The 9,956-nt window shown below is 37.2% G+C and overlaps 1 non-coding gene across 1 annotated transcript; it reads right to left on the bottom strand.

Annotated features, from left to right (window-relative positions):
* Positions 1-7,593: 7,593 nt before the first annotated feature.
* On the bottom strand, positions 7,594-7,666 carry Trnar-ucg (transfer RNA arginine (anticodon UCG)). Its single transcript has one exon. It is a non-coding gene; the product is annotated as a tRNA-Arg (tRNA).
* Between the last annotated feature and the right edge of the window lie 2,290 nt (positions 7,667-9,956).

The raw sequence follows: 9,956 nt of genomic DNA, 5'->3' as shown, positions 1-9,956 counted from the left end.
ATGTGACCGGAAGTTAATATACTATAATAATACGAAAATTAATATTGATCGATTTGTCAGTATTGAACTTGATTTGTTTTGCTTTTAAACTCGTTAACAACCATAGCAGCAAGAATAGTTTTACCACTAATGACTTTTTAATTGTTACAAAGCCAATTTTGAAGATAAGAATAAAAGACCAAGTGAGCCATTGCAAATTTGAATACATGAATGTTGTTCCAACAACTGCATGGCTCACTCGGTAAAATTCTACGAGCTTGACTCAAGATCGTAAATCAGGTTAAAAATACAAGTTCGGTTAGTTTTGTTCAGAATCCTATCGCTACATTATACAGCGGCATCTGGTTTATGGTCAAAGGAAACGGCCATCTGTCAGTCTTTTAAGAATTCACCCCTCTTGATGCTTTTGTAAGACGCATGATCACCAAAAATGGTCACTGACCAGGAATCTACAGATGCGACCATGACGTAAGTGAAGGAGAAATTGTTTTAAAAAGGAACGAAAGTAAGGGTTTAAAACTGGCATACTGATTCAGATGAGAAGGAACTTTTCTGTAGCAGTGGGCGCCTACCATTTTTGCATGGCGGACCACTTTCATGCAACGCAATTTTTTTATGGACTAGTGGATCATTTGCACAATAAAACACAATAAAGTGCATTATAATACATACACACACACACACACACACACACACACACACACACACACACACACACACACATATATACCGTAAATCCTCGAGTATAGTCCGCCCTTGAGTATAATACGCAGGAGATTTTTAGGGGGCTGTACCTCTGAAAAATTTTAACCTAGTGTATAATACGCACCCTTTCTCTAACTTGAGTCAAGGAGGTCTATATAACATCCTTGGTTTGTAAACATATGTACGGCAACGTTCTTTATTATTATTGTATATATAACATAATGCAAACGTGTAGCTTTTTTGTGCACTTTGTTTGCAGAACATAAAGAAATAACAGTAATAACGTCAGTGAAAAATAAATATTAAGTAAATTGCCTTTACATATTTATCCCTTAGAAAATTTTGCTTAGAAAATATTTCTCATTTTTAACCTCGTATGTAATACGCACTGGAAATTTTGACCTTTAAATTTTTGGGGAAAAGTGCGGATTATACTCGAGGATTTACGGTTACCACAGGCCACCTTAAGTTCTTTCCTGTAACTCATTTTTGTGTGAATGTGTGTGTGTGTGTATTTGTGTGTGTGTGTATGTGTGTGTGTGTGTGTGTGTGAATGCATATATGAGTTTATGTACATTTATACATGCATATACATATATCACATGCGCACGCACACACATACACACTGACTGTAATTTATCAACCTATATTTCTTTTTTGTTGATACCTGAGAAAATCGCAAAAAATAACAAACAAATTATACGACTCTGACTTAGTTTCAACTAATTCTAGTAGATGTTTCAACTGGAAGCTGTCAGAATGTCTTCCCTTTCTGCTCCTTATTTTGACACTCTGATAGGTAACGTAAGCATGCTTTCGAGTAAGCGTTTACTTATTAGAACAATCACCACATAAATGAGGTAAACATCTAAATCCATTCATTTAGTCATTAACTTCCAGTTTTCTGGTTATATCATTTTCCCAAAAGAAAAGCTGTCTTCCAGTTTACTTTTTTTTTTCTTTTCTTTTTCATTTACCCAGAAGAAAAGGCATGTGATTAGAATATCGCAAGACAGATTTTTCAAGCCAACCAGCAGGAAACATTGGGGGTAAGCCAAGAGCAAGATGGCTGGATAATAACCATAGTCTCAACTGGCCACGCTTGGGAATCCAACTGGAAGGTTCGCAACTATGAACATATGAATAGAATGTCGCAGGAATGAATCGCAAGGCGAGTTCTTCAAGCCGAACCAACTGGCAGGACTTCAGTCACGTTTGGGAATCCAACCAGAAAGTCCGGTACTACGGAAATGAGATTAGAATGTTGTAGGAAAGTATCGCAAGACGGATTCTTCAAGCCAAGCCAATCACCAGGAAATCTAGAGGTAGACCAAGAATGAGATAGTTGGATAATATCTGTTGTCTCACTTAGTCATTTTTGGTAATCTCAGCCGGAAAGTGTAATGATAGTTGCTTCTTATAGGCCCTTCTTGAGGAGATGCCTGAGGATTCTGCCACCACGGCCCTCCCAGAAATAGTGGGCGGAGAAGATGGATGGATGGATGGATGGATGGATGGATGGATGGAGAAAGCATTGTTCATGATTCTTTTAAAGTGCCTTCATGATTGGTGGTTAATAGAGAGAGAGAGAGAGAACAATAGGAATTATCCTCAAACCGAAAACCTAGTTTGAATGCTTCCAACAGTGTGGAGTCCACTAAAGGCACCAAAGGTGAGAGATGCTGGCGTTAAATTAGGCGACGAGATTCCGTCTGTCACTCAAGTACGCCATGGTAGGATTTGAACTCAGAACGAAAAGATCCGAAAGAAATACTGCAAAGCATCCAATCTAACGTTCTTACACTTCTGCTAATCCATGCCCTAGTTTGGTAATATTTCAGTCTCGAAAGGATGAAAGGCAAAGCTGGAAGTCGGGACAACCACCGCAAGGTATTCACTTCCACGCTAGAAGACTCTGCCAATGCACTGCCCAGCATGTGTTACCCTTTACCTATTATTTGTTTTAATCATTGGATTGCTTCCATGCTGGGGCATCGACTTGAAGGGTTTGGTCCCAGTGCTTATTTTTCTGAGTCTGGTGCTTAATCTGTCAGTCTCTTTCACCGAACCGTTAAGTTACATGGACGTTAACAAACCAATACCGGTTGACAAGCTGTGGCGGTGAATATACACAAACACAAAGCCACACAGAAATGTATAAGTTTACATGCAACGGGCTTCCATACTGTTTCCGTATAACAAATTTACTCACAAGGCATTGGTCGGACCAGAGCAATTGTAGAAGACACTTGCCCGAGGTATTACGCAGTGGCACAGAATCCGAAACTATGTGCTTGAATAACGAATTTGTTAGACCATACAACCATGCCTGCGTCTACATTGCATTGTACAAGAAATATTTGTGAGGCTAAATATAAATCAGAATAGCCGTATAGACCAGCATTTAATATTTTGACTGCACCAACCAATATACCGGCAATATAGCTTCCAAGAACAATAAAATAATATTACATCTATATTATTTCCTTCCCATGCATGTTAAATCTAACTCTTTTGGAAAATATTTTATGCAGGCTATATGCTTCATGCAGACAAAATGGCATCACAAAGGCAGAATTTGTTTCTTCAAAGCCAAAATATGCTCCAGTCCTGAACGGTTGCCAAGTTTTAACTTAGCACAAATATGGCCCATTGAAGAACATTGCTCATATATTTGCGACCAATGCAAACGCATTCCCAGACTTAATTCAGCAAATAGCTAAAAGCTTACCGACAACCAGATCTACTGACACTAACACTTTCAACTACAAAATAATGGAACCGCTCTACAGTCACTCGGCGTGTTAGAAATAGTGACCAAATCTTACATCGTGTCCTACAACTTTAAATTAAAGAAACGAAAAGGAAGACATGCTGGATAATGTATTATTTGTTGCACAGAAAGAAGGGCTGTCACGATTAGAATGCTTTCGGTCATATGTGTTGTTAATCAAGACTTGTCTGAAGCTAAAAATTAACGAATTTGCGGATTAGTCATGATACAAATCTGTTGTGGGATTGATTGTATCAGTGATCAAGTCGCAGAAAGCCAAGAAATTAGTATTAAGAAATAAACGATAAGTTAGTATTGAGTTCAAATTTTGGCTCAAGACCAGCAGTTTTGGAGTGGAGTTGTGTCGATTAAATCAACTCCAGTCCTCAACTGGTACTTATTTTGTCGACCCTGAAAGGATGAGAGGCAAAGGTAAACTCGGCAGAATTTGAACTCAGAATGTAAAGACGGACGAAATATCACTAAGCATTTTGCCCGGCGTCCTAACGATTGTACCGACTCGTCGCCTTATAACGAGAAGTTAATTTATATAGCTGGGTTTGCCTGTTTGTTTCTGCTACATCTACTGAAATAATATCTGTTCCTCTAGATTTAACAATGCTATTCCGAGCCCATCAGCCACAATGAATTACCTCTTCTTTGTCTTGTATAAAATCCTTAATCCAAATAACTTCCCAAAGCAGGATTCTCTGGACCACTCTTTCTGTCCTACTACCACCAATCATAGCAGTAGTAGAGCAGAGCAAACGTAATGCAATCGTCATGATCCCTATAGATTCTGATTAATGTTAGAAAGTGCAACACAACATAGAGGGGACAGTTTCGGCAAGCCGAGCCCTGGGTACAGGGAAGGCACCATGCTGATATTATCTCATAATAACTTTGTTGTTCCGATCAAAGCAGACCTGTTATACCTTGAGCCACAGAGAGGGTCCCTATGTGATCGCCCAACCTATTAGAAACAGAAGCAAAATTACCTTCAAATTACATCCTACCATCTTGAAAGAGAAGGACAAATTGTATAATACAGTTCTAGGAGTTTAATGCCTCCCCGCAAAAAAAAAATGGGATTAGATGGGATGGTCATGGCGGGAAACCTTTGATTATAGATATCTTTTTATTTTTCATTGGTTTGATCTGGCGGAAGGACCCGTGCCGATGGTCTTGGTACGTTAACATACGTTCATTATCGACACTGGAAGGATGAAAGCCAAAAGTGATCTCGCTTTGAGTTGATCTCAAAACACAAAATAAATAAATAAATTTAAAAAAAAAACAAAGAATAAAAGAAAATCTAAAAGAAATTGCACGAAGCATTTCGTCTGACGCTCCAACACTTGCGACACTTTTACTGTTACAGACTGAACGAGAAACATACAAACATACATACAAATCGATGACCTCCACTACTGCTGGGATCGATGCCGTTAATGTTCTTGAGTTGTTGCAAATAAACAACTGTACGAAAAATATGTACAAGGAGGGAGGAATTCCAGAAGATCGATGTTTTGCGTATTGGCAATTAGTGCGAGACTTGAAGGGTTAGACACGACACGGATGACGTGAAGCGGAGAGACGAGTGCGTGGGAATTGCCTGAGTGTGGGGGAGGGGGTAGTTCGAGACTAGCTATATCTGAGAAACAGAGGTCATTGTAGTAGAGTCAGAGGAGAAAAAGATACAGACAGACTGACAAAAAGACAGAAACAGAGATAGTACATATGTGTGGTCAGTGTTTGAAAAGCGATTTATAGTGACTTCGTACAAATCAGTCGAACGCTAGATCTGAGGTTAAACACGTAATATTTTATGGAGTTAGCTTACTAAAATATATATAAAAAAAAAAAAGAAAACATCACCAAAAAATGTACGAGCTGACATATTAGACACCAAACAGATCGTTTAATGCACCATATAGCAATGCAGAAATGAAAAGAGTAAGACGAATATTACATGGTGTGTGAATGGTTACAGTAATGTCAGCTTTATTGAAAGTTTAAGTTGAGGAATTTACTTTATAAACTTCAGCACATCGTATTTTAAGTTATTTATTACTTTTAGTGTTACAACTTACTCTGTTCGTTCTCTTGAAATGTGCTAGGCGATATCTTATCATACACTAGATTACTTAATAACCTAATGCATCTAATTCCTATGCAAACAAGATAAAGGTGACACCTAAATGAGTATTGAATACAAATTCTAGTTCAGTAAAAGCGTATACACCTCTTACATATATTAAACTTGTAAATGGTGATGATGATAAAAGTTTAAAAAGTAGTAGTAGTAGTAGTAGTAGTAGTAGTAGTAGTAGTAGTAGTAGTAGTAGTAGTCGTGACAATGATAATAATAATCCTTTCTACTATAGGGAGAAGGGTCTGAAAAGTTGCGGGAGGGTATAGTCGATTACATCGACTACAGTGTTTCACTGGTACTTAATTTAACGATCTCGAAGGAATGAGAGGCAAAGTCGATCTCGGCGGAATTTGAACTGTGCATCTCTGATCTCGAGCAGGAGTAGTGTGGGAGCCATGTGTTGAGAGGAATTCTTTGGTGTTGGAATAATTCACCTCAGTAAACATGGATGCTTCGTTCATTGATAAGAGATTACCATATTGCGCACATGTGGCTGTGATGCATATGCCTAGTGTACCCTTATCAGACGGGTAGTCATGATGGGTACATTGGGCTTTGTTTATTTTTTACACCAGTGTCACTTTGCTGGCATGCGCTACTTTCTCACTCAATAATAATAATAACAATTATTATTATTATTATTATTATTATTATTATTATTATTATTATTATTATTATTGTTGTTGTTGTTGTTGTTGTTGTTGTTGTTGTTTCTACCTTATGATAGTTATCCTTGTCATTGCGTTACTTAGCCCGTCGTTAACGCTTTCACGTGATTAGAGAAAAAGAGGAAAAAAGAAAAGGAGAGAGAGAAAAAGAGGGAGAGAGAAGCGTCTTTGGCGTGAGGTAGGGGAAATGTAACTGTAACTCTTTCACGTGATTAGTTGAAGGGAAAGAGATCATAAAGAAAAAAGGAGAGAGAAAAAGGGGATAAGGCAAAGAGTGAGACAGAAAGAGGGAGAAAGAAAGAGAGAGAGAGAGAAAAGCGTCCATGGTGTGAGGTAGGGGGGGAACGTAATATTTATTACGTGGTTAAAAAAGTTAGTTGAAGGTAGAGGAGAGTTAAAAATATAATTTTAGCAGAGAGGTGATGTTCTGATGGTGAGGTTAAAGAAGGGCACAGAGAAAGAGAGAGAGGGGGAGGGGAGCAAGAGGGGAAAAGAGAGAGGAGGGGAGCGAGAGAGGAAGAGAGAGATGATGGTGGTGGTGGTGGTGGTAGTGGTGATTGGATAGTAAAAAGAGTAATTTTTTTTATAATTGAACTAAGCTTTTTATATCACCTATTACGCTTATTTACGTGGCAGATATATGCAATTTAACTAAAGGTTGTATCATATGTACGGGATATTTTTTTGTTTGTTTGTTTATGGGAAAATGGAAAAATTAGAGTGAACATTTATTTTATGAGTGCTGTGTATTAAGGCTGTAAAACTGTGCATGAAGTATATAAAGTGTATATATAAAGTGCATTCAATACTCATTGTATTCCAATTTCTTTCACTTTTCAATGAGTAGCAGATGAGTGACTATCTTTCCATACAGTCACAATATACGTTACGCTTTCAGAACCCAATAGGTTTACCATTAATTCTATGAAATATTCACGGATCCCGCTAGTTATTATTATTATTATTATTATTATTATTATTATTATTATTATTATTATTTGAGTTCGAATTCCGCCGAGGTCGAATTTGCCTTTCATCCTTTGGGGTCGATGTAATTAATCCCTTCCCCCAAATTTGAGGCCTTCTGCTTCCAGTAGAAAGAATTATTATTATTATTATTATTATGTAAAAGATAAATAAAAAATAAATTCGCAGGGGAATGAAAGATTCCTAAAGACTTGATAAACTAAAAAGACGAAACTTTGAATAATGTTAGCTCAAAATAAATTTGTAGAACTGACACTATATGGATGTTGCAATCAATCAATTCTAACAAAAAATAATTTTATTTGCGACCACAACGAGACTCGAACTCGCAATCTTCTGATTCGAAGTCAGACGCCTTATCCATTAGGCCATGCGGCCACCTGTCATTTGCTGCTTAAATTACTTGTAATATATTTAATTTAATTTTTTATTATTTTAATTGCTTGTTTATATTTTTGTTGTTTTTCAAGAGTATATGGAATGACGTCATAGCATATATACTCATATCATTAGCAAGCTGAATACTCGGAGTTGCCCAGAAAATAAAGCCCTCCGTTTCAAAGTGTTGAAAAAGAATCAAAGTATAGTTATTCTATCAAACACAACGTTCGGTTGTATTCTTCATAACAAGAGATTGACGAAGCAAAGAAAGAAAGATTTTTTCCACCGTAAGAATACATATAAACATTGTGGCGTAGCTACACAATTGTACCCCAACACTATCGACATTGTTTATCTCGTAACTTTCTGAAAATGGATATTTTTGTAAGGAAATTTTTTACAGCTATCTTTCAGATGCTGTAGATTACGATTATATCGGAATTTAATGCGAAAAAAAAGTGGGGAGGGAAGAAAACATTGGTGAGTGTGCACACACATACTGACAATTATTACATATATACAAATATATACAAAATAAACTTGAAATCTTGAAAGCATTATATGATGTGTGGCAGTAAAGTATGTGTGCACACCCACCAAGTTTTCCTTCACATTAAATTCCGATTTAATCGTAATCTAAATCATGTGAAAGGATTTTGTAGCAAATTTCATTTAAAAATACCCGTTTTTTTTCTGAAAGTTATGAGCAAATAGTGTCAAGAAGGACATACTCATGTACGTATGCTAAACATTGTTCTATTTTACAGTAAGTGAGCATCTAACATTCAGCTATTCTTTAAAGAATCATGCTTCTCTTCCAGTTACAGTCCCGCTAGCTTCAACAGCGTCTCGTGTTTGTTGATAGACCTTGCAAAGATTGTGGTGTAATCATGTCACCTATCATGTGGCTTAACTACTTCCGATTTAGATATGTCTTCTTCATGCTATACGTATAATTTGCAGCTCGAGCGAAGCAGGAAGCTCTACGCACATACAACGTTATCTTAGGGTCAATATCGCAGGACACAACCAAACTGTCTTTCCTACCAAAAAGTAAACCGATCCAGCAGAGACCAAATTGGCAACTTAGCATCGTTTTGATTAGCTATAGCTGGCCCGTTAAATGAGGGGCTCAGTAACTTCTTATCTTAGCCCATTTCTGCAATATTTCAAGGAACTTCAAATAAGAATTAGATCAGAGAAGTAGCTGATTCTGGCCAACATTAGTGTATTTACACACACACACTCTCTCTCTCTCTCTCTCTCTCTCTTTCTCTCTCTCTCTCCTCTCCTTCTCTCTCCCCCCGCTTATCCTCTCTCCCACCTCTCTTTCCCTCTTCTCTCTCTCTCACTTTCTCCCTCTCTCATTCTGAATAAATATACAAAACTAACTTACAAATGAGCTGTCGTATACACACATTACAACAAAAACATATTCATTTCAAGCAGAAAAGACGTTCAAACATGAAATGAAAAAGAGTTTTTTTGTTGTTGTTGTTGTTGTCTTTTATCGTAATGTGCATATATTTGTTTAGAATCACTTCTTTAAAAAAATTAGTTCTTGCTTTCTAATACCTTTCTACTTGTTTGACCTTAAACTCTAAAAGGATGAAAAAAAAAATTGATTTTAAAATACATTTCTTTATATTTATTTCCACACATTGAACTTTCTCTGATTGAAATGATTGAAATGCTAAGGATTCTAAGAACGAATACAGCTTATCCTTTGCTATACCCAGAAAGTACTATAGCCTCAATAACATGGCGCATGAGCTTCTTAAAAGCTCGTTAGTCTTATACCGTTGCACAGTATAGTCATGGTAGATCCAAGTCACAAAGGTACATGATAGGTAATCCTACTTTAAGATTGAGACAGTGACATGGGAATCAAGTCGGGCCCAGTGAACGTAGAAACTGCATGCAATAGTTGACACTTGAGTCTGGACCAGAACTGTGTCAACTTGTAGCAGTGAACGTTACTAGAATAGACAGCTGTTGCATCAGATACTGTCACACTAAAAGTTACATGTATTCTTTTTTCTTTTATACCTTTTCTTGGTTCAGTTATTTGACTGCGGCCTTACTGGAGCACCGCCTTAAGGGGGTTTTTTTCTAGTCGAAGAAATCGGCCCTAGGACTTATTCTTTGTAAGCCTAATACTTATTCTATCGGTCTGTTTTGCCGAACCGTGGGGTTACAGGGGCATAAACACACCAACATCAGTTGTCAAGCGATGATGGGAAGGGAGGACAAAGACAGACACAAAGACACTCACATAAATACAAAC

The sequence above is a fragment of the Octopus bimaculoides genome, chromosome 3, assembly GCF_046866305.1.
Source record: "Octopus bimaculoides isolate indiv1 chromosome 3, ASM4686630v1, whole genome shotgun sequence".
Taxonomy (NCBI): domain Eukaryota; kingdom Metazoa; phylum Mollusca; class Cephalopoda; order Octopoda; family Octopodidae; genus Octopus; species Octopus bimaculoides.
This window is presented reverse-complemented; position numbering and strand designations above follow the sequence as displayed.